The sequence below is a fragment of the Geotrypetes seraphini genome, chromosome 1 (genome assembly GCF_902459505.1).
Source record: "Geotrypetes seraphini chromosome 1, aGeoSer1.1, whole genome shotgun sequence".
Taxonomy (NCBI): Eukaryota; Metazoa; Chordata; class Amphibia; order Gymnophiona; family Dermophiidae; genus Geotrypetes; species Geotrypetes seraphini.
The window spans coordinates 12,847,728-12,874,555 of NC_047084.1; positions in this window are offsets into that span (position 1 = coordinate 12,847,728).

The window sequence follows — 26,828 nt, forward strand, 5'->3', positions numbered from 1 at the left end:
TCATGGATCTAATATTTAGGTAGAAACCTAGTAGGTTCTGGTGGTTTGGGTAGTTGGCTGGGGCATAGTGGGAGTAGGCCAGTTTTTTTAGTGTTCTAGGTTTTTTTGAGCAGGGTTTGGTGGGTTTGCGGGAGGGTGGCGGGTTTGGGGGTGGAATCGTGTTAGGGTGAAAATGTGGGGTGTGGGGTGTGAGAGGAGGTACTTTGGGTTTTAAAGGGCGATTTAGGGAGAAGTGGACAGGGATGGTGGTTGTGTGTGATGGGTCTGCAGAGCAGATCCTGAGGGTGATGAGATATATTAGAAGTAGTGCTGCACATTGAGGGGTGTTTGGCCATGCCATGGTGACACGCTCGTGGGGGGGAGGAAGTGGGGTTTGGTAGAAGCCAGGGGGGAGGCTGAGGGGGGAATAGTAGGGGGGAAGGGTGCAATACCAAGTTGAGCAGGTTACAGCGGTGCAATAGGCAATATAAAGTTGAGCAGGTTACAGCGATGCAATAAAGCAATGTAAAGTTAAACAGGTTGAACAGGTAAGCGGGTTCATGCAGTGCAGCAAGGCAGTATAATGTAAACTTTTCTAGGTTCTAACGAATAAGGCGGTACAATGCAAAAAACACTATGTACTTTTGTAAAATGATGCCCTGCTATATCAGCTCAGGTTCCGCGTTGCAGGAAGGCCAGATAGAATCGTATCGGTAGACCCGTCGCAATAGTGTGGGGTGACCAGGCTGTGTCTAGTCCAGTCTGTGATGTCAGGACCCCGCGTGAGGGGGGCGATAGTGATGAGAGCAAATAATGTTCTCTCACCGAGAGAAGAAATGAGATGAGATGGCAGCCCGGGTGTTTGGGGGCTAGGTATTGCTGGGATCCGGGTGATGGGATCTGGCTCACCAAGTACAAGAGTCGCTCGCAGTCGCTTCGCAAAGGCGCGTGCTAAGGCGCACGCACCTTAGACGTGCGCCTTAGACGGCACGCCGAACGGCTGCACGCCGTTAGTGCGGCAGCTTTGAGGCGTCGGGTTCGGGAGGGGGGCGGAGCAGGGCTCCCACGCTCCTCTCCTGCTGGTTCCCACTGGCTCGGCTACCCGCTGGCAACAGTGCGGGGGCCGAGAGAAGAAGGCCGCTCTCCGGGGGTGCGGCGGCTTTGAGGCGTCAGGTTCGGGAGGGGGGCGGAGCAGGGCTCCCACGCTCCTCTCCTGCTGGTTCCCACTGGCTCGGCTACCCGCTGGCAACAGTGCGGGGGCCGAGAGAAGAAGGCCGCTCTCCGGGGGTGCGGCGGCTTTGAGGCGTCGGGTTCAGGAGGGGGGCGGAGCAGGGCTCCCACGCTCCTCTCCTGCTGGTTCCCACTGGCTCGGCTACCCACTGGCAACAGTGTGGGGGCCGAGAGAAGAAGGCCACTCTCCGGGGGTTCGGCGGCTTTGAGGCGTCTGGTTCGGGAGGGGGGCGGAGCAGGGCTCCCACGCTCCTCTCCTGCTGGTTCCCACTGGCTCGGCTACCCGCTGGCAACAGTGCGGGCGCCGAGAGAAGAAGGCCGCTCTCCGGGGGTGCATTTAGAGAGTTCTGCTGTCACTAGCTATGAAGGCATATAATTTAAATTCCCTTACATAGGTTTTTTAACTTCCCTGGAATGGTATTTTAGCACCTCGGAGTGTACTGTCAGGTCAGCTCAGGTATTCTCACTAAATCAATAGCTTGAGCCACTATCTAGAAGCAGATCTAAACAAATCACATATGGAATCATTTCCAATCACTGGTTAATCAAAAAACTCAGGATTCAGGATAGTTTAATAAAATATACATTTCTGCCTGGATTCTATTTTTTCTATATACACATGACATATTGCTAAGCATTGGGAACTTATGCTATGCAAGAGTCTGATTTGGATAATCAGATTCATTAATTCAGGTTTCTCTGATGAACAAATGGGGCTTCTGAATTAAAATTCATGGTAAAATAAACTTTTAGGCACAAAAATGACTTTTATGAACTTGTAGGCTGTTTACATGCATATAAGTAAATGCTGTAATAAGACTGTATATGCTTACAGGTATCGCACATAGGACATTCCCAGGGGCTTAGTTTGGACAGAGTGGAGGTAGAGTTGTGGATTATGCTCATATTTCATAACACATACACCTGGATTCTGTATAGGTCACCGAATTTGGGCATGCAGAAGTTAATTATTTAACAAGACAATGACAATCAATTACTGGCATTAATTGTTTTTAATCTGGACTCTCTCACTCATCTGCCTACATGAACTCTATTCTGCACAAGCCAAAAGTTTAAAAATATATATATATTTTTTTTTTTTAATTTTGTATACCGCCATACCCAGGGAGTTCAAGGCGGTTCACAACAGATAGATGAATTACATACAGTGCGATTAGAAAAAGAGGAAACATAACAAAGCAATCGTAGGGTCAAACTCGTTTACAATAACAATTTAGGTGAGGGAAGGGCCAAATACGGGTACATACAGAGTGTGCTGTAGTAGGATACAATTAAGTTTAAGAGAGGGGGGGAACCAAGCATATTAGCTGGGAAAAAAAGGGGGGGGGGCGGAAAAAGAGGAAGAGGAGAGGGGGGGTGAGATGGGGGAAGGGGGCGTTAAGGGATAGGTCTGTTGCAAAGAAGGGTTTGATCTGTTTTCTAAGGTGGAGAAGGGGAAACGTTATGGCGGAAGAGGGGAGCGTTAGGGATTTGGTCCGTTAAAAAGTAGAGTTTTGAGCTTTTTTCTGAAGGGGGGGTATGAAGAGCACTCAAGTATGATTTGGGCGAGCCATGAATTTAGTTTGGCCGCTTGAGAAGAGAAGGTTCGTTCGAAGAATCTTTTAAGATGGCACGATTTCAGTGAGGGAAAAGCGAACAAAGTTGATCTGCGGGAGCTCTTCTTATTATAGTTCAGGTTGAAGTGGGGGTAAAGATAGGCTGGTGACATACCAGATACGGTTTTGTAGCAGATGCAAGAAAACTTAAATAGAACTCTGGATTCGAATGGCAGCCAGTGCAACTTGTTGTAGAAAGGGGATATGTGTTCCCATTTCTTCAGGCCAAAGATAAGGCGGATGGCAGTATTTTGGACCAGTCTCAGTTTCCTGGTGATTTTCTTGAAGGCGCCTAGATAAATGATGTTACAGTAGTCTAGGACACCAAGAATGGAAGATTGGACCAGCAGACGAAAGGAGGTGTCATCAAAGTATTTTTTAATGGTGCGGAGTTTCCAGAGTACCGAGATGCTTTTTTTAAACACTAGGTCAGTGTGTTTCTCCAGAGTGAGATGCTTGTCTAAAGTGACTCCTAATATTTTTAATGATTGTTCAATACAGTAGTCAAGTCCATTGATGGTTATCGTAGTTTCCTTAATTTTGTCGTTTGGGGATACTAAGAGGAGTTTAGTTTTTTCTGGGTTTAGCTTTAGTCTAAATGCTGACATCCAAAGTTCGATCTGATTTAGGGTGAAGGATAGCGAGTTTAGAAAAAGAGTGCTGTGCAGTAAGGCCTTTATGTGCACTTTAAAATGGTGAGAAGCAGGGCAGGATTAATTCATTGAGGGCCCCTAGGCACACAAGTACACTGGGCCCCCTGCCCCGCCCCACGCCACCATGCGCCCAGGCGGAAACAGGAAGCTGCGTCAGAGGTAAGTTTTGAGCAAACAGCACCGCTTGCACAATTACAGTTCCCGTTGCCTTTCTTACCCGCGTTGCTTGTTTGTCTTACTTTCCATCGATGGGGGAGCCGCGTTGCCAATCGGGGTGGGGCCCGCGTTGCCGATCGATGCTGGAGGGGCCCATCGCCGTTTGGAAAAAACAATGTTGATGCCCTCCTTCATCGGGCCCCCCTGACCATTTCGGGCCCTAGGCACGTACCTACTTGGCCTATTGGTTAATCCTGCCCTGGTGAGAAGTGAATAGAAGCAACAGGTCGCGAGACCAGCATGAAAAAAAGTTAGCATCAGGTTTTCAGAGGCATCTGGATGTGAGACGCATCAAGACCTGCTTAAACCTTTGCTCCACTCCAGCGCAGATAAGTTTTTCTAAAATCATTAAAGCAAGATTTAAATAGTAAGATATTGGCAACTTAGTGAATGCAAAGCCATGTTATGTTCTGTGATTGAAAAAGGAGAGATTTTCTGCTGCTGGAGCCCTGCTCTAAGTTTGGTCTCTCATAAACCTTTTTTCTGAGCACATGTTTAATTGTATTTGAACTGAGAACCATTGAGGACTATTTCTGGCTGTTATGTTGTAGCATGTTGTCGTTGGTGATCTGGTTTGTTTATTAAGGGCTCCTTTTACAAAGCCGCCCTAGAGCCTTAACCCGCGGAATAGCACGCGCTAAACTGCTGCGCAGGCTAGCCGCTACCGCCTTCTTTGAGCAGGCGGTAGATTTTTGGCTAGCGCGCGCTAATCCGGTGCGTGCATTAAAAATGCTAGCGCACCTTTGTAAAAGGAGCCCTAAGTTTCCCCGGTGTGTTGGATGTAACATATTAAAAACAGAAATGGAATTCAAAACTTATATAAATTTTATACTTCTGGTCATCGATCATATTGCAAAACCACTCTGTCATATTCATCAATTACTGACTGATTTCACAATCAGCGGAGGGGAGAAAAGACCTCATACTGGTTACTCGTATTTACACGCCAGCTAATATGGAAAACTTTGTAATCATTGGTCTTCCTCCACCCCCATTATTCTAAATAATTGTGCAATGAATGTGTAAAAAAATATAAATATGTGCTTCCAATATTGCAGCAATCCAGATCATCAGAGCACTTATCTTGAAGCTGCTGGGGTGTTCATTCTAGAAACTGATTCTAAAACTGATAGAGACTGGCTTCTGAACATTTTCTTTAAATGTAAAGATAAACCTTTTTTGGATCAGAAAGTTAGAATGTACCCGGATGTTTCAAGAGTTACCCATAAGAAGAGGAAACCAAAACAGAACAAAAAGGACATCCAACTAAAGGGTTTTTGTAATATGCCTCATTTGTTGCCATGATTTTCACTTGTTGATTTCCCTGCTGTTCAGCTTTTCTCTGTTCTTCCCCCTACTGGATGTATGTTCCCTTTGCAATTGCTAATAAAGATATTTAAAAAAAAAAAAAAAGAAGAAGAGGAAACAATTTCTTCTTTTGAAGCCTCAGGTCAAAATCTGGGGGCTACTTTTGTACTTAGATTTCCTTGCAAATGCTGTGTTAATTTTCAGGGAGCTAGATATGTTTTCTTCGAGTCTTCACAGTTATCAAAGTTTATTATGGGTAAAGATGTGATTGCTGCAAGTACCTCTGCTATCTTACAGGAAGAACGCTCTTAAGTTAAAGTTTAAACCGGCCTACTCCCAGGTGTTCCAGTCAGTTTTCCTGTGTTGATTTGTATTTGATTAGTCCGACTTGTTTAAAGCTATCGTCCTCATTCTATTGTGGACTAACAAAATGGAGCAATGGAAAACAAAATCTATTTTTGTTTTGGATTTTCTTTTGTAATAATTTAATTGTAATTGCTTATTTGGAATGATTGTTGTGATCATGTAACAATTCAAATGTCAATAAAGAAAAAGTTAAAAAAAAAAAAAAAGACCTTTCAAATATTTAAACTCAGAGGGTGGTGGACACCTGGAATGCGCTTCCAGAGGAGGTGGTAGAGCAGAGTACGTTATTGGGTTTCAAAAAGGGATTGGACGAGTTCCTGAAGGAAAAGGGGTTATCAGCATATATGGTTTCTTCGTATTTCTAATCCCCTCCCCCCCTCTGCACTTCTTCGCATTGAATTTTAGTTGCCAGATGCTAGACCATTCTTCTAACTTTTGCAGATCCTTTTTCATGTTTTCCACTCCCTCCGGGTTGCCACTCTGTTACAAAGCTTGCTATCATCTGCAAAAAGGCTAACTTTACCTTCTAACCCTTCAGCAATGTCGTTCACAAACATATTGAACAGAATCGGTCCCAGCACTGATCTTTGAGGTGCTCTACTACTCATCTGACCCTCATCTGAGTGAATTCCATTTACCACCACCCTCTGGCATCTGTCCGTCAACCAGTTTCTAATCCAGTTCACCACTTTGGGCCCTAACCTCAGCCTATGGAGTTTATTTAAGAGCCTCCAATGAATAATCGTGTCAAAGGCTTTGCTGAATCTAAGTAAAATGCATCTAGCGCATGTCCTTGATCAAATTCTCTGGTCACCCAGTCAAAGAATTCAATCAGATTCATTTGGCACAATTTACCTTTAGTAAACCCATGTCACCTTGGATCTTGCAATCCATTAGATTCTAAGAATTTTACTTTCCTTTCCTTCAGCAATGTTTCCATCATTTTTCCTATAACTGACATAGGAACAAAGTTTTTCCCCATCTCCACAATCTCAGCTGTGTCCCCCATCCCCTCATGCACTGTGCTCATTTGCATAAGCCTCAAACGCTTATGATTTTGTATTTAAATCCTTTTATTAAAGTATAAAAAGGGACAATATTCTGTACAACTGTTTATAAATCACAAATAGAGTCTTCCATTTCAATCTGGTTTTGGCACAACCCTCTCAATGATTCAGTTGCTGGTTTTTCTATATCATCTGGGAAGGTAATTTGATTGTCTGTGAGACATGGGTGTAGAAGAGAAGCTAAACTGTGTAGTGAATGAACAGAAAAATTAGTGTATATTAAATGTTGGAAATGTCCCCAGCAACAAAGGATGAATCTGTTGCAGTAACAGTAAGATGCTTGAGCAGCTGGGCACATGACAGAAGGATGTTGCAGTTGGTAGGAGTCTGATCAGCAGACAAGCCACAAATAATGTCATGTAACATCCAAAAGAAGCTTCTGCAGTTTGTTTGTTTTTTAAATCACCAAATTCAGTTGCCAATTGTCTAAGACAGGGATCTCAAAGTCCCTCCTTAAGGGCCGCAATTCAGTTGGGTTTTCAGGATTTCCCCAATGAATATGCATTTTCCCCAATGAATATGCATTGAAAGCAGTGCTTGCACATAGATCTCATGCATATTCATTGGGAAAATCCTGAAAACCCGACTGGATTGCTACCCTCAAGGAGGGACTTTGAGACCCCTGGTCTAAGATGTGTTAAGTTTTTACATATTGATACTAGCCTCAAGTTTTTAGAGAATGACACAGGGGCAAAATTTGTCCCTGTCCCCATTCTCTTCCCATCCCCTCCAACTCTGTCCCCATCCTTGCCCCACAATTAACTGTGGGTACCCATCCCCATGTCATAATTGTGAGCCCATGAGGGATGGAAAAAGTGACTATATAATGTGTACAGTGCTGTGCTCATCCAGTAGTGCTATAGAAATGATTATTAGTAGTAATAGATTTGTGATAGCTACCTTTGGGCAGCCTTCACTTCCCAAGCAGCCCTTATCAATCAACGTTACCACTCTTCCAAAGCAAAATTATGAAACATGCAACAGACATCATTAAAATAAGAGACTGTCAGTTATAAAAGAAATAATTCATTTGTTAATAAACAATTGTCAATGAAGCCTTGGAAAAACTTACATCAGTGATCCTAAAGGGATAGCAAGCTAAATGAAACACTTCAGTCTCAGAAAATTGTCTCCAACGTCCATCTATACTAGTTCATGTTTCCTTATGTAGAATACACAAGGATAGAAAGAGAATACAGTAATGTAGAAATCTGGGAGTTTATAGTTTCCAATGAGCTACATACTAAGTTTATTTTCCATCCATAGACGTAACAATGGGGACAGATCTTAAGTGTGTAGACTCCAACTTGGTGTAGGCCTCCCAAGCTCATAGAACAGATGCACTGGATTTCCTATCTGCTGTTCCTCTGAAACAGAAAAACAGAAAGCAATTTAAATTTCACCTACATGGCAATCAGCTCAGTTTGTTGTCTTGCTGCAAGGTAACATTTACCTGCAAGTAGACACCAAGGTCCTTGTGCCCAATATAATAACCAAGTTACTACAAGGTGAAACTTTCAATTACTATGTTTAAAATTCTGCTTACATTTTCCCCTGGGAGTATTATAATTTTTTGATTAACCTAACTGTTAAGGCATGAAGTAGTTGAGAGGCTTTTTGATCCAATTATGGTAGTTTATGTCATAGCTACCTCATGATGCATAGAAAACACAAGTTTATTTTTATTTCATTTTGTGTGTTCCCTTTGTTTCTTTCTTCATCCTTCCAAAAAAATGGACATGGACAAACCAGCTTCCTTTCCTGGTTCATAGCTAGAGGGAGAGGTTTCTTTGAGCTTAAAGCCTGTGGGGCTCATAATCGAAAGAGAAAAACGTCCAAAAACCGGCCTAAGTCGGCACTTGGACAAACATTTCTCAAAAACGTCCAAGCGCCGATAATAAAATCGGGTTTTGGACGTATTTAAAAACAACCTAGGCCTTCATAGTGCCGCTCAACGTCCAAAGCTAAACAGCGTGTTTCAGGAGGCGTGTCGAGGGTGGGAGTTGGACAGGACATGGACTGGCTTAGACTTAGTCGTACAGCATGTAAAACCAAAAGTTTAATAACAGAGCCTAGACGGAACTTGGACGTTGTGACTTAGACCATGTAAAAGCCCACCTAAACTCACCAGATAAGCACTGAAAACACATAAAAAAGACCCCCACACACTACCAACACTGAAAACATATAACACAGACCCCCACACACACACTACCGACCCCCCCATAAAAATTTTATTCACAACTTTAAATTTCAGCCTCCAGACCATCATCACCTGGCCGCCTGGCATAGGAAAGCCTAGTCGTCCAGCCCAGAGGCAGCTTAAGTCATCTTGGAGGTGGGTTAGGGACCCATGGAGAGGAGGACCTATGCCCATAAGCCCCTGTAATCACTGCATTGATACTTAAACATGTGCACTCCCCTATACACTCCCAAAACCCTTTGTACTGGCATATAAGTGGCTCCTGCAGCCATAAGGGCTATTGGGGTGGTAGATATGTGGGTCTAGGGGATTCTGCAGGTGGTTTGGGGAGCTCACCGTCACCTATAATGGAGCTGTAGTGAGGAGAAGCCATGGCACCCTTTTTGTGAAATTCACAGCAGTGCCCTGTAAGGTACCCCACTATTTAGGTGCCATGTCTGGATGTGCAGTCCATCACTTTGCAGACCCCTCCCACGTCCAACAGGGCTTGTTCTAGGCGTTTTGGACTTGGACGGAAAGTTGGACGGAAATGTGGTATAAAGATAGATGATTTAGCGGCTTGGACGATCAGATCGGCAGGACGTATAATTAGACGATTTTTGAAAGTAAATAAAAGTTGGACGTATCTTTCGAAAATGTGTCTTAGACTCTTTTTAACTTTGGACGACTTGCGAGATGGACGTAAACGGACTTAAATGTCCCTTTCGATTATGCCCCTCTGTGGTATAGTTTATAGTTTATTCAATTTTTGATTAAACGCTTTTTGTTTCTTCAAAGCGTTGTACAGAATAAAAATAATTTTACAGTAAAAAGTAAATAAAACATTTAATACAAACTTTCTATAATCGACATGACTGACGGCAGAACGTATTAGGTAGTTATAGGCAGGCATGCAATAGACACGATTGGTAAAGGGGGTAAGAAATACAATTGATAAAGTAAAAATAAGAAACATTTAAGGTAAACACAAAAGGAATTAGGGAGATGGGTATGAAATAAAAACAAATATTAATTATTTAATCTCTAAAATGAGCCTCTTTTTTTTTTATTTTATTTTATTATTTTTTTTTTTCTTCTGACATCATAGGCTGTGCAATAACAATTGTCATTGTCCCTCTCCTGTAAAAACCCTTGTAGATCAAGTATACATATGTAATATTACATCATACCTTATGCTTTGTGTTTATCTTGTTGGGTATTCTGGATAGACCATATAGCTCTTTGTCTACTACTATCTACTGTGTTACTATGGGGCTCATCTTCAAAAGAGAAAAATGTCCCAAAATGGCATAAAGTGGCATTTGGACATTTTGGCCCTTTTTTACAAAGGCATACTAAGTGTTTTAACGTGGATTTAGCACGCACTGAATCAACATGTGTGCTAACTGCTAACACATCCATAGGATAACATGCACCCGTTAGTGTTTAGCGCGCGGTAATATTTAACAAGCGCTAAAAAGCATAGCGCACCTTTGTAAAAAAGAGGGTATGTTTGCTAAAACAACGAACTTGCCACTTTCTTTTTTATGTTCAATATTTTTATTAAATTTGTCATACAATAAAATGGCAAGAACAACTGAAAAAACAAAACAGCAGATACAAATCCGTGTCAATAGCAGAAATACTCAACAAGTATCACAGGGAAAATTCCAAAAACATATATTACGGGAGAAAATGCAGGCAGGACAAAACATAATAAACAGTCTAACACATGTCGGCTATAGGAGCCCAGGTCTTATCAAAGGCAGACATTGAATTGTTTTTTCCTGCAGCTACTTTTTCAAATTTACCATAGAGACACACTAGATTCCACCAGAAAGTTACATTTAAAGATGCAGAATCTTTCCAGTTTGAGAGAATAGATTTATGTGCTAACTGCAATAAACAACATAGTAATCTAGATTGATATTTATCCAAAACATCTGGCAAAGCATGAGCACCAAACATCACCGCAGCATATGTATGGGGAGATGTGATCGGTAAATAATCACATATAATCACCCATATCTGCGACCAGAACATATACACATTAGGACAATGATAAAACATATGGGCAAAAGTGCCAACCTCTGTGGTGCAAGACCAACATTTATTAGAATGTTTAACATCAACTAAAGAAAGTTTGTGAGGGGTCCAGTAGGCCCGGTGTAGAAGGAAGAACATCTGTTGGGCCATGGCTGAAGACTTGAGAGACTTACGCGAGGAGATCCAAATCAGTTTCCAAGTGACAGGAGTAAATGAAGTATGAGCAGTGTCCTCCCATGTTTTGTGTAGTGAAAGGCAAGGCGCGAATTTATGATCTCGAAGCATGTGGTACCAAGACGAGGCTTCCTTCTTTGCGCCACTAAATATCGAGCACCACTGTAGAATAGAGGGGGCCAACGATGACAGCAGATGGGCTTTAAGAGAGAGTGATAAACAATGGTGGAGCTGTAGCCAGCGAAAGCTATGCGTGGCAGGAAGTTGATACGCAGTGGCAATACATGAGAAAGACATAAGTGCCGAAGATTCCATCACATGAGCGAACGACCAAATGCCCTTTTTTAGCCATGGCTTCCACTCTATGTATTGACCTTGAATCTTGACTAGAGGGTTGTTCCATATGGATGTGAGCAATGTCGAATTCCAGCATATTTCAGCACAAGCATCAACCGCCCGTATCGCAGTTCCAGTGGAAGACAAGATGGCATTATCTTTCGTAATACGGTTAGGTGCCATGAACGAAACATGTTTTAGACAATGTATTGAATACAAGTGCAACTCAAGGGAGAGCCAAGGTGGGGGACGTTCAGGCGGAGAAGTAAGCAACCATTTCGATCCTTGACGAGCAAGAAAAGCCAGGTGGTAATCATGGTAACTTGGGAAATTCACACCTCCATGTTCCTTAGCAGCCTTAAGCTTTTTCAGTGCAATACGAGGGGGTTTACGCTGCCACAAGAAAGCAACTAATATGGATTCCAACTTGGTATATATCTTGCGGTCTAATAAACAGGGAATCATGGATAGAATGTAGTTAAGCTTAGGTGTCAAAATCATCTTGATGGTATCAAGACGTCCCCACCAAGACAGTTTGAGAGGAGACCAGCATTCCGTTAGAGAGGTAGCAATCTGAAGCAACAATTCTGCATTATATGTACAGGAGTCTTCCAATGATGGACCAAAGAAGACACCTAAATATTTCAATTTTCATGATGACGGTTGCAAGTGGAGACTCTTAAAGGGTTCAAGATCTACCAAATCATTCAGAGGCATGATCTCAGTCTTGGAGATATTTAGCTTATAGCCAGATACTCGAGAATATTTATCCAGTAGGAGAAAAATATTTGGCAATGAGGCAGGGTCAATATAAAGGAGCACGTCGTGAAGCGGACAGCTTCACTTGAAAGTCCCCGATATGGAATCCATGAATGGACAAAGCAGATCTGATGGCGATGAGTAGTGGCTCAAGAGCAAGATTAAACAGCAAAGGTTAAACAGCAAGATTAAACAGCAAACACCCCTGTCTTGTCCCTCGAGTGGGATGAAATGAGGCGGAAAACGAATCATTGATGCGTATGGAGGTAGTGGGACATGTATACAAGACTTTCACCATGGTAATAAATATATCAGGACACCCAAACCATTTCAATACTGCAAAGATGAAGGACCACTCAATGCGATCAAATGCCTTCTCTGCGTCCAAGGCTACAGCAATGAGAGGCATATTTGAACATTGAGCTTGATGAATGATATGAGCAAACATTCTGGTGTTGTCCGAGGATAGACGACCGCTCATAAAACCACTTTGATCAGGGTGGATAATAGTATGAAGTACAGATTGTAACCTGATGGCTAATATTTTCACGAAGAGCTTCGCATCAGTATTGATCAAGGATAAAGGGCGATAATTTTTGACACTTAATGGATTTTTGTCTTGTTTCAATAAAACAATAATGATTGCTTCAGTAAAAGTGCCATGAACATGTCCAGATTCAATTAAGTGAAGATAAAGTTGCAATAAAATAGGAAGAAGCAGATCCTGAAAGGCCAGATAAAATTCAACTGTGAGGCCGTCAGGTCCTGGTGCTTTCTTTTTTGCCATGGAGAGTAAGGCTTCAGATAGATGTGCAGTTGTCAGTGGAGCGGCGAGATTTGCGGATTGTAATTCAGACAGAGTATCATGAGGCAAGGCGTCCAAGAAAGGACTAAATGAAGAGATATCAGGGGCTTCCGATGAGTATAGTGCGGTGTAAAATTGATGAAATTGCAAGCAGATATCTGCGTTGTTGAGCCACATCGATCCAGTATCATCCTGTATAGCCGGGATCATAGTTTTTCTGATTTTATTTTAACATATTCCGCTAATTGGTGTCCACACTTATTGGTATTCGCGTAATAGTATGCCGATTTCATGAAGACTTCTTTGGCAGCAGAAGAACTGAGGAGCAAATTGTATTCAAATCTCAAAGCCCTCAAGGAATTCAGAGAAGTTAGATCATTAGGACAAGCTTTATGTAGTACCTCAGCCGCCCGCAGTTTTTGTAATAGGATGGTTTCACATTTCAGAATTTCCTTCTTCTTGGCGGCTGCAAAGGAGATTATCAGCCCTCTGATATAAGCCTTGAAACAATCCCAGGTGGTAGTCCAGCTCGTAGCTTCTGGAGGATTAAGCTCAAAGAAGTCTTTAATGCTGCTCCTCATGGTAGACACAAATTTTTTGTCAGACAGTAAGCAGGAGTTAAAACGCCACACCTTCCTATTAATTCAGGCGCCCAAGTCGCAAAAAGACAAAAAAATTGGAGCATGATCTGATACTGCTATATCTCCAATGGTAGCTGAGTCAACCTTAGCCATCAGATTGTAACTGAGCAGAAAGAAATCGATGCGCGAATAAGAAGCATGTGGTGCAGAGTAGAAGGTGTAATCCAAGTCTCCAGAATGTAAGGCTCTCCACGGGTCTCCAAGTTTCAGGTGTTCCATCATTTCTTGTAAGTTGAACCAAGACCTTGATTTACGATAAGGAACAGATGACTTCCTATCCAGTAAGGGGTTTAGAATTAGATTAAAGTCGCCCCCCCCAAGATGTAGTGTGAGCCACAAGTAGATGCAATCAGATCTGCAATATCATCAAAAAATGATGGATGGTCCACATTTGGTGCATAGACATTAACAATACTGATTGGCAGATTATTAATGGATATATTAACTGCTAGCCATCTTCCGCTAATGTCAGTAGTATGAGAGGTGATAGACAAATCAGCACGTCTGCGTACAAAGGTGATCACCCCTCCTTTTTTGTGTATTGCTGCAGAGAATAGCACCGGGTAGAATCCTTTTAAAACCAGTTTAGTAGACTCCGTCGCAGAGAGATGAGATTCTTGAAGTAAGATGATGTCTGGAGCAAAGCTTTCAATATATCTAAGAATCTTAACTCTCTTCACCGGGTTATTGAGACCCTTAACATTAAGGGATAGACAAGATATAGACATGTGAAAGCTTGACAGAAGTCAGAGGACATATGAAATGAAATACATATGTAATATGAAAACAGATGCATATAGTTAAAACATCTACAGTATGGACCTGTGATAACAAAAAGAAATAAAGCCTGGCACAGACTGTATCAGCATAAGGGGTTAGCAAACAAGCTAACATAGCCTAAGGGTAAGTGAGTGGCACTGACAGTCCAGCAAACCAACAGCCACGGAGACAAATCAGTGAGAAGTAAACAAACATCACTAGCATAGAGATCAGAAGAGAGTATGTCATATTAACCAACATAGAGAGAAAACATCTGAAACGCAATATGTTTATGTTCATATCTTATCAATAGAGGAAGGCTGAACAGACTCTAGGAACTCCGCCAGGACAGCAGGATCAGTGTAATCGATGATTTTGTTGTTATAGGTGACCCTCATGCGAGCAGGAAACGAAACTCTAAACTTGGCACCTATGTCTTTTAATTTAGGTCTGTATGCCAGGAATTGCTTACGACGCTTAGCAGTCTCCTTTGCTAAATCAGGCACAAAGAGCAGTTTGGTACCTTCAAAGATGATCGGGCCGTGAAGCTTGGCGTGTTGCATGATGAGCATAGTCTGGCTATGTCGCAGCATTGACACCACGATCGGTCTAGGAAACTTGGTGGTCTGATGGCGCTGATGAGGTACCCGGAAAGCATTATCAAACTCCAGTTTTGGAGCATCATTCAATTTAAGTACCTGTGGCAGTAAGGCACCCAGAAATTCCACGATGTCACATGCTTCTCTCCCTTCGGCCAGCCCGAGAAGACAGAAACCATTGCGACGGGCCTTGTTGTCGGCATCTTCTAGCGCACATTCCAAAGTGGCGACACGTGCTGCCTGGCGCCACAAAATCTTCAGCGATTCATCAGTCGCCATCGCTCTTGTTTCTAGTACATCTATGCGGGAGAGCGCCTTAGCAAATTCACCATTCAGGTTGGAAAGGTCCTCCTTTATATCTGCGACGTCTTGTTTAGTGTCGGTGAGAAAATCGCGAATGCCGCGAAGTTCCGCCATGATGGCGGACTGCTCGTCCTCAGATTTGCCGGTAGTCAATTTATGCGGAGAGGCGGGCTCAGCATTCTTCCTTTTACAGGGCTTAGAAGCCGACATGGTTAGGATAACGAAGCGCCGAAAATGTAGCCCGACAAAAACAATAAAATTGATGTTTATTGAGGCACAAACACGAGGGTCTCCGGAGCGAGTTAACTAGGCTGCCATCCGTGCACGCGCTCACTAGCGCCCCCGAACTTGCCACTTTCAAAGCTCATTTTTTTAGATGGTTTTCTGTGTTGTTTATCCACAGTGCATCTAAATTTCAAGGGGGCATGTTTTGAGTTGGATTAAGGCCAACAACAAAAAAACATTCTTGGTGCCTTGTTTTTTGTTTTTTTTTAACCTGTTCCTGGGCTTATTTGGGGTGCTGATTCAGATAATTGCATTAAATAGACCACTTCAGCTCTAGTTTCTTAGATATGGTGGCTACACAAAATACCGTATTTGCCGGCGTATAAGACAACTTTTCAGTACCTTAAAATCCTCCCCAAAGTCGGGGGTCGTCTTATACGCCGGGTACTGTTTACATGCCCTTACTTTTACATTAGAGAGCTGCACGGGGACGCCACTAGGGTCGCGGGGATCCCATGGGGACGCCTCCGAGGGTCGCGGGGCTCCTGCGGGGCTGGATGCTCAGTCTTCTGGATGTACGCGGCTCTTCTTCTCCCTACCTTCTCTGCTTGCAGCACAGAGCCGAACGGAAGTCTTCCCAATGTCAGCGCTGACGTCGGAGGGGAGGGAGGGCTTAAACAAAGCCCTCCCTCCTTCCGACGTCAGCGCTGACGTCGGGAAGACTTCCGTTCGCTCTGTGCTACAGGCAGGGCAGATAAGAAGAAGGAGAGTAGCCTCGCGGTTCGAGTGGCTACTGAAAAGGATTCAGGTCCCAATTCCTGCCCCATACTTTCTCTGTCTCTGTCATATGTAAGTCAGGTACCTGGGGACACATCTTAAAGACCAGAAACCATCTTTCAAATATGTCCGTCTTTTATTATGAGTTTCACATATTTATACGAATCAGGTTTGCCAGCATGTGTCAGCATGTGACGTAAGGTCACATGAAACTTTAAACACATCAGCATTTTTCCTAGCTAGAGATTGAAGTCCAAAAGGTAAGAAAAAGCCTTAACCAGCAGAGCTTCTTAACTAAAGCTGTCTGTAAATACGGCTTAACAAAACAATTGAATTCACTTCACTACAACTCTGTTAAAACATTCATGTCAAAGAAAGAAAGACAAAGGAGCGGCCCGCCCCGCCCCGGTTGCAGCACAGCCGGCCAGGTTCCCTTACTTTTGTGGCACTTCCCCGACCGACCGATAACAGCCCGGGTCCGACAATCCTCCCTGCCCTGTAGCCGCGAATCTAAATTACCTTCTTACAGCAGCTGTAAGAAGGTAATTTAGATTCGCGGTTAAGGGCAGGGAGGTTTGTCGGACCGGGGCTGTTGTCGGTCGGTCGGGGAAGTGCCACAAAAGTAAGGGGACCTGGCCGGCTGTGCTGCACCCGGGGCGGTAGAGAAGGTGTGCGGAAGAAGGGGTAGTCTTATACGGCGAGTATATAACAAAACTCTATATTTTAACTAAAAGTTGGGGGGTCGTCTTATACGCCCAGTCGTCTTATACGCCGGCAAATACGGTACTAAATCTAAGAAAAGAGACTGCAAGACTGATGCACTTAAAGAAGGGCCTTTATTTAGTCAATAAAATGTTGTTTTAAAGTTGTCCACCTTTGTTTAAAAACAGGGTCCCTTTAGTAACCTGTTTGGCACTAAGATTGATTACTGTAATATTATCTATTTAGGAACAACTAATATATCTTTACGAAACTTTAGATATTACAAAATAACTGTGGTTTGCCTGTTATGTAATTTATACAATTCTGATCATGTTACTCCAGCATTAATACAATACATTGGCTTCCCACTGAAATCTGTGTTCAATTTAAAGTTCTATTATTAGCTTTACTCACCATCCCTTAAATACCAACCTGACTTTTATGATCCTTGAATTATCATCATATGGTCTTCCCTGGAGCCTACTTGGCTCAATTGGAAACCACTAGACGCAGGGGGGGGCATTTGTGATAGGATGTCTAAATCTGAGTTTGAACATTTTGGGAAAGGCGTCCAAAAATCCAGTAGAAAAAATATCCATTTTCAAAAACTGCAAGAAGTCTATCTTTTTTTTTTTTTAAATTCAAAAATGACCATATAGATGTATTGAGCTAGCAAGATAGATCTATCTTTTTTTTTTTTTTTTTCTGAAAATGACTTGCTAGACTTCTTGAGCTAGCAAGATATCTATCTTTTTTGGCTATTTTCGAAAAAGAAGAAATCCAAATGAAACTTGTCCAAAACAAGTCATTTGCATATAGGATGGGCCAGCTGTTTTGATGGACTGTCCAAAAAGCCATGCCAGCAGAGCAGCAGGGAACCTTAGAGGGCACTGCTGTGAACTTCACATAAAGGGTACCATGAATACATCTCACCACAATCTCCTTATAATGTATGGTGAGCTCTCTAAAACTCCCCCAAAACCTACTATACCCACCTGTCTACCATCCCAATAGTCCTTATGACTGCAGGTACCACTTATATCACAATGCAGTAGGATTTTGGTAGACTCACACTTTCCAACCTTACATGTAGTGGTTAGAGTGTGATATGGGCCTGGTTCCCCCTCTCTAAGATTCACTACTCCACCCACCAGGCTATTCCAGCCATCTGCATGCTGCTCTACTAGGATTTTCCATGCCATATGCTGCTGTTATAGAGACAGGTATGTATTATTCAGATCTTTGGGGGGTGGGAGGAGATCAGTGACCAATGGGGGAGGGGCGAGGTCATGCCTCAGCACCCTGAGGTTGTGGATTTAAACCTCACACTACTCCTTGCAACCCTGGGCAAGTCACTTAATCCTCCACTACCCCAAGTACATTAGATAGACTGTGAACTTGCTGGGAGAGATAGGGAAAATGCTTGTAATCTGCTTAATACATCTTGTCCAAGTGGTGTACCAAATCCCAATCCCTTTCATCTAGCAATTTTTGGCCCTTATCTCTTTTACAACAGGTCTAGCTCTGAACATCTAAATGGCATCCTGAATGTCTAGGCAAATGTTTGATTATGGCTGCAAGACATCCAAGTGCTAAGCATGCCATAAGTACGCCCTTAACACGCCTCCAACATGCCTCTTGAACTTTGGATGCACTGCAGACAAAAACCTAGCAAGATGTCTAGAAAGTTCTTGTCCAGTAAGAGGTCTAAGTGCCACTTTATGCCATTTTTTGGACATCTTTCTTTTTTGAAAATGAGCCCCAGTGCCTTTTATTTTATGGTCCCAGCCCTTTGAAATTAATTACCACTTGCAATTCATAGTGAACTATTTTTAAAAATAAATTTTAAATAGCCATAAAATCATAGCCCTTTCAGAACATTTATGGTATTTGATTGGACTGGAACCAGATGGAGTTAGGTGGCTGTCCAGTAAAATTGTTTGCCTTTCCTGTATTGGTTGAATGTTGGCTTTACTATCTGAACTTTTATAGTTCCTTTCTAGTAGGAGTCTTAGCCTATAAGCTGCCTTGCCCTGCTTAGTCAATTAAGGTAATATAGTAAGTTCCCCAAAAATAAATAATGATAGCCTTGTTTACTCCTGATGCAGACACAGTTACCAAAACATGACTGTGTCAAGTCCTTTGAATGCCTGTGACATACTCTGCTTTGGTTGCTACTAATAAAGTGACTTTGCACAAATATCCTTGGTGTCACCTGCTCGTTGGACCTTACTTTCTTCTTTGACTGTTTTTGACCTGTGTAGTACACCTCTCCTTGTCTTGTTCACTCTATGGATAAGTCATAAGTTAAATTCCTTAAAGGTTCCCAAACTGGGTCCTTGAAGGCCATTAACCAGTTGGGTTTACAAAATTTCTATGAATGTTCAGTGTGGAAATTCAGAAAACCACAATTGTTTGTGGCCCTTGAGAGATGGATTTAGGATCCTTATCAAAAAGCTAAGCTTTTGACTGTGTGGCTCACAATAAACTAGGGAGAACTCTAGTACAAATGAGAATACCCAAACATATAACTCAGCTGATAAAGATAGGAGGAAATATTTTATTACTCAGAGAATAGTTAATCCCTGGAATGCATTGCCAGAGGATGTAGTATGAGTGGTTAATGTAGCTGGTTTGGACAAGATCCTGGAGGAAAAGTCCATAGTCTGCTGTTGAGACAGACATGGGAGAAGCCACTGTTTGTCATGGATCGGTGGCATGGAATGCTGCTACTATTTGGGTTTTTGCCAGGTACTTGTGACTTGGATTGGCCTCCGTGAAGACAGCATTCTGGACTAGATGAACCATTGTTCTGACCCAGTAAGGCTAGTCTTATGTTCTTATGTTCTCTATGAAAATCAAGAAGCTGCAGTGAGGATAGAATATAGCAACACAGATTGTTTCCAATAAAATGTGGTGTCAAGCAAGAATGCATCTTCTCACCTTCCTGTTCAACCTTTATGGTGAAGTCATCTTCAGAAAAGCAAATTTGGAAGATAAGAATGTTGGTTTCAAAGTTGGTAGCTGAAATATAAACAACCTGCGTTATGCAGATAATACAACGCTCATAAACAACAGTAAAGAAGACATGCTGTATCTACTGAGAAAAGTCAAAGCTGAAAGTCATAACATGGAATTAGAAATGAATATAACAAGACAAAGATCATGAACATGGAAAATGACGAAGATTTTGAGCATGAAGGCGATTGACATCTTTACAACTATCTCCTGGGCTCTTTCATAAACAAAGAAGCAACTAGCAGGGAAGAAATACTCCACAGAATAACACTGGATCACTCTTCATTGAAGGCTCTTGACAAAGTATTTAAAGACAAGGAAATAACACTTCAAAAAAAGATTAACTTGTCCACACACTCATTTTTTTAGTGGTCAACTACGGATGCGAAAGCTGGACACTATGGAAACAAGACATAAAGAAGATTGATTCATTTGAGCTTTGGTACTGAAGAAGGATTTTATGCATGATGTGAACCACCAGAAGAATTAACAAATTGATTCTGAAAGAGATCAAACCAGCTATGTCACTCAAAGCCCAAATGATTAAGCTATGACTGTCTTATTTTGGTCACACTGTCAGAAGAGAAAGATCATTGGAGAAGGACATTATGTTTGGGAATATCAAAGGAATCAGACAATCAGATAGCTGGACATGCTGAAAACAACCATGGAGATGATGCTGGAGTATCTTACTGGACTAGCACAAAAACGATCTTTTTTTAGATCTGTAATTTATCAAGTCTCTAGGACTTGAGCACGAGTTGATGACACCTAACTAACTATCAAAGAGAATCATTTTCATTAAATGTATTTAAAAAAATATTTTATCAGAATTAAAAACTAAGGGGCTCATAATCAAAAGAAAAAACATCTAAAAAGTGGCCTAAATGGCTACTTGGACGATCAAAAAGCCTGATTGTCCAAGTACCCATAATCAAAGCTGGTTTTAGACGTATCTAAAACCAGCTTAGGCATTTCCCCTGCCTCTAAACACACAGAGAGAAAAGAGGCGTTTTTAGAGGAGGGGAAAGGGCGGGCGGTGGGCGGGAGGTGGGATGACCTATTCCTAGGCCAATGTGCCTAAGGCCCCACCCACAGGAGGAGCCTAAGGCTCCCGGGCCTATTTTGGTTGGCCCAGACACCTTAGGCCCCACCTGTGGGCGGGGTTTCAGCCACCTGGGCCAATCCGGCCCCATTCCGGAGCCAGCTGGCCTGCCGGACGGGCGGGCTTGGCACCCGTCCGGCCAACATTTAACAGGTATGGGAGGTGGGACTGGGAGGGGGGTTGTGGGGTCGTGGGTGGGGTCGCGGATCAGCAGGAGGGCCGATCGGGGGTTCGAGGGGGCGGTTGTTGGGAGGGTTGTGTCGAGGGCAGGAGGGCCTGGGATCCCTCCTGCCTGTATTGTAGTGGAGGGTAGGGGGTCTGCCTGGGCAGGAGGGGTTGGGCTCCCTCCTGCCTGATCTTGTAAGGGGTGGGGGCGATAGGCCAGGAGGACTTGGGCCTCCTCCTGGCCCCATCAGACTTGGAGGGGATTAAAGATCGTGGGGCAGGAGGGCTTGGGCTCCCTCCTGCCCCGAACGTAATCGGGGGGGGGGCATGGGGCAGGAGGACTTGGACTCCTTCTTGCCCCAATGTCGTCGGGGAGGTCGGGGGTGCCGCGGGGCAAGAGGGCTTGAACTCCCTCTTGCCCCAATGTCGTGGGGGGGGGGGTGGATTCTGTAACCGGTATTGTATTTGACAGACACCGGTTACAGAATCCAGCTTTTAGGTGAAGGACTGGTTCCTCCTTCGCCTAAAAGCCCTTGTGTTGGATGTTTGGGGCTTAGGCATTTTTTTGGTTCATTATGGGGTATAAGTTTAGACGTAGTGTGGTGGTCTGGGCGTTTAAACAGCTGAACGTAGAGGTAGGCCATTATTAAAAAAAACCTCCTTTTGGACGTTTTTTTTGATTATGGACATTTTCCCTGCTTCTACTTTCAACGTTTAAGGCCTTAGGCCAAAAGGGGACTTAGACGGGTTTTTTATTATGCCTCTCCACAGCTCCCTTTAAGCCTCTCCATTTAAAGAAATATTCTTTACTTTTTTCACTTGTTACACTTCCAACAAAAGCATTTTGGGGCTGATTCTATAAGCAGCACCTGATGCTGCAGGGGCCTAGAAAAGTGGTGCCTGCTGCGTGTCAATCATGAACAGGTGCTACTTACAGAATCACAGCTGCGTAACAAGGACCCTAAGTGCTAGAAATGTAGGCCAGTGTTTTACAAGCCTAAATTTCCAATGCCCATGGTCCTTGTAGAATTGTGGCCAGTGGTACTTAGTGAAGCTGAAGTCTGGTGCCACTCCTAAACACGCCCATTTCCAGGCTTTGGCGTCACTAGGTGTTTCTAGGCGTCATGGACTCAGGTGCTGGTCCTGGAGGGCACCTCATTTTTTAAAATCCATTTTTGATGGCGCAATCAATTATTTTGCCACTTAGAACCAATTAAAACATCTAAGTTAGGTGCCAGCAGGTACAATCTAGGCACCTTTTGGTGGATTTTGTGAGAATTTGGACCTTCAAAGCTATCACAGAAGAAACATGGTTGTCAGGCCATAAATTCTTGAAATGAAGACCATTTACGCAGGGATCAAAGCCAACCATTATCCAATAAATAGAAAAATTAATCTAAAATGTAAAATATTTAAAGAAGAAGGCTTTTTTTCTTAGACTATGGAAGCCTAGTACAGTAAAACCTTGGGATTGCAAATAACTTGGTATGCAAGTGTTTTGCAAGACAAGCAAAACATTTTATTCAATTTTAACTTGATATACAAGCAAGGTCTTGTATTACAAGTACATACGGTATACACATCACATCATCACAACTGAGCCAATGGTTCTTCTCTCTCGCTCTCGCTCTCTCTGACACTGCAGAAGTGTAGTGACTGTTCTAAACAAGCAAGGTCTTGCAATACGAGTACATACAGTATTTTGTATTAAAGTTTTTGTGTTGTGAAGTTTCCATTATTTCTTATGGGGAAATTTGCTTTGATACACGAGTGTTTTGGATTACAAGCATGTTTTCGGAACGAATTATGCTCGCAAACCAAGGTTTTACTATATGTTCCTTTGCATGTTTTACCAACATAAAATGAATTGACTTGTGCATATTTCATTCTGTTTGTGGTTTTACATTTTATATATGTAATAACTGTCTTTTATACTTTCAAAGCAGAGAAGAGGGGAATTTGTGTTTCAAGAGGCAGTCAGGTAACTGGATGCTTTGCCAGCTTGTTTGATCCTCTGCTTTACACAGTGAAAGCTCCTTTTAATGATGGATATAGGCAAGTCAGGGGGAAGGCACATTCTTTCAGAAATGAGGAAATAATCAGGGGGCATGTTTTAGACACATCTTATTTTACACATAGGAGTAAAGAAAAATGCCATTCTAATTTCAAGTTTAATATCTTTCATTGGAAGTTGGGCTGCCTGAAATTCAATGCAGGGCAGAATTACAGGCAAGAATTCGGCTTTGTGAAGATCTCAAATTGCACCAGTTACTTCACATTGAGGTCTACCTACCTCCACATTTCCTTTGGTCTCTTGCAAATGCAGGTGTTATACAGTGGCATGACTTTATGAACACCATTCATTCGTTTAAACTGCTATAAATTAACTTTACTTCTGGTAATACAATTTACACCTACACCAATCAAGAAGGACCTAGAATATATTTCCTTGAGGATGGCACTGCAGGAAAATTTGACATTAAAGGATATTAATGGGAGCATTTTTATTGCAGACTTTGCTATTAGGATACAAGGGCGATTTTGTTAAGTGTGCTAGTCTTTATCTCTGACCTCAAATGTAGTGCATGGATACAACTTCTGTCTTACTTAATATGCACTCAGTCATTCGGTATCCTGATTAGTCTTGCCCCTAAAATATCATAAACAAACATTTTCTTCCACCGTCAAAAGACGGCAGCTTTCTCGGGAGAGTGCATCTTTTTAAAGCGGTTCATAGACAACGGCGCGAAAGTCAAAAGCGCGCACCGACAATTGAGCGCAGCGCGGAGGTGTGCGCCGCACAAAATTACAGTTTTTAGGTGCTCCGGGGGGTTTTGTTGGGGAACCCCCCCAGTTTACTTAATAGACATCGCGCCGGCGTTATGGGGGGTTTGGAGGGTTGTAACCCTCCACATTTTACTGTAAACTGAACTTTTTCCCTAAAAACAGGGAAAAAGTTAAGTTTTCAGTAAAATGTGGGGGGTTACAACCCCCCAAACCCCCCACAACGCGGCACAATGTCTATTAAGTAAAGTAGGGGGTTCCCCCCCACACTCCCCCCCGTCGGAGCCCTAAAAACAGTAATTTAGAGCGGCGCACGCCTCCGCGCTGCGCTCAATTGTCTGGGCGTGCCTTTGTCCCGGCGCGCTTTTGACCTGACACCTTTTAAAGCAGCACTCCAGTCCAATTGTCTCTAAATTAGAAAAAAAAAATGACTTCAAATGTATGCAAGTGCAGACAAATATTCAGACCCCTTTTTTTCAAGCCATGTTAGGGTTTTTTAATCACCACCCACTGTGGTAAAAGTTCCAACGCTCATAGAATTCCCATGAGTGTCAGAGCTTTTACTGCAGCAGCTGGCGATTAAAAAAAAAAAAAATCTAACGCGGCCTCAATTTTTGTTAGCCCCTGTACATTATTCCTCTGTAAAATGCACTGGACATACTCTCACACATTCTTTAAATGGTCCAGAAGCTTAGACCCCTGGATTTACTCCCCTAGATACCAATATATTGTAGAATGAAACATTCCTTTGAAAACAGGTATATGCATAACATTATAATTTTCTAAGTCATTTCATGGTAGGCACGTATTCCTTCCTGTGCCCTTTCATTTTTTCAATTAGTTTTATTACTTTTTCTCATGATATTACATTACATTAGTGACTTATATTCCGCCTTTACCCTTGCAGTTCTAGGCGGATTACAAAAGTGGTAAGCTGGACGTTACCAGGAGAGGTACAGGGTTAGGTGCTGATTATAATATATGAATTAATAGAGATAATGCATTAGTTTGTATTTTTTTTAATCTTTATTTAGTTTTCAAAGCCAACAAAAAGTGCAATACAATATACATACAAATAATAATAATCAAATAAGCACTTATAATCAATCAGTATCAATACAAAAATAAAACTCCCTCTCCCATTCAACATTTTCCATCAGGGAATAATACCAAACAAAAGATATATCCCCTCCCCCCTTCCCTGGATGTGTGGGTACTAAAACAATGGTAAATAAAGATAAAGGATAACTATAACAACTCTACAAAAGACATCAATGGACCCCAAAATAATTTGAATATCTTAGTATGCCCTAGCATGTCAGCCTTCATTTTCTCATACTTATAACTTAAACATAAATTTGCCCACCAAAAAGTGTTCGGCACAAGCTAGGATCAGCTGACAAGCAGGAAACACACGGTCTACCAGGAAATCAAACTGCATGATCGTGCATTTTTCTTAAGAGCACACACGAACTGTGACGCTAAGCAGGTTGTGTACGGTATATTTTGCCCATGTGATAAATGGTATCTGGGGCAAATGCGACGTAAGATCAAATTCAGGGTGGCTCAATATCTTAGTAATCTCAGATTGGGTAAGGAGGATACCTTGCTTGTTTTGCATTGGCAAACAAATGATCATAAAGTAGAGGATATGCGGTTTGTGGTTTTGATTCAAGTGTCTTTACTTAGTGGTGGTAATGTTTCTGAGGTACTGCTTAGAAGGGAACAGAGATTAATTTATGAGTGGAATATGGTTGAGCCTTATGGACTCAACAAAGAAATGGAATAGAATCTGTTTTAACAGGAATGGAGGCTGAATATGGTTGTATTCAACAAAGAAGTGGACTGAAGTTGTTATAACTGGAACGGGAGTTGTTTGATCAGGGATATAAGATTCATGGAGAGGAAGTGAGGTCATGCAGTTTGATTTCCTAGTAGACGGTGTATTTCCTGCTTGTCAGCTGATCCCGGCTTGTGCTGAACCTTGGGTCCCTGCTCTAGTCATGCTTAGTTTATTGGTAGGTGAAAGGTTTTTTTAATGATTTTGGTGAGGTTTTAGTATGAATGAAAGGGAATGTATGTGAATTATTTTGTATTGTAGGTGAAGTTGTGCTGTTGGTGAGCCTTGCAAATACAGCTCCTGAAGACGGCAGGTGGTGAAACACAGTCTTGTGTTGAGCTGAATGCTTTATGAATTGAACAGGACCATCATGAGGACAGAGAGACCTGCCGGTTGTGTTTAAGAAACTGTGATTCTCATGTGCTAGACTGTTGTGCAACTTTCAGTTTGAAGCCTCTCTTGACTAGATGATCATGGACTAATGAACTAACTAAGATCCAGTTTGGGATAAAAGTAATCACAATGACTGTAGTATGTGTGTGAAAGTTGGGAAATGAGTATGAGTTGATGGGGATTAGGTTCACTGACTAAATTATTCTGATATTTATTAATAAATTAAGTATTGATAAGTTGTACTATAATGAAATGAATTGTGGGAGATAATATTAAAATTGAATTGATTAAGATAATACTTGTTTGTATTAAATACTTAATAGCTGGTTTAAAGAATTTGAGATATCCAATAGGCAGCTATTTAATTAACTGGAAAAAAAACCCAAGCTTAGGCTTTAGGTTAATTAATATGTTTGAGGTAGGTTTGCATACAGTGGAGGCCTGAACTCCTGCATCTTTGCTCTACACATCTCCCTCATTATTCGCAGGGTATAGGGGCAGAGCTGGACCGCGAATAGGGAAATACCGCGAATATCTGGCTCTGACCCACCCACGCCTCCCCCCGGCATCCTGGCCTTACCTGGTGGTCTAGCGGGCTTTCGGGGCAGGAGCAATCTTCCTACGCTCCTGCCCCGTGTAGATCACCAATAGGAAATGGCTGTAGGGAGTTCCCATCGTAGTCTCTAGAGACTACGGGAGCTCATGGCAGCCATTTCCTATTGGCGATCTGCATGGGGCAGGAGCATAGGAAGATCGTTCCTGCCCCGAAAGCCAGCTAAA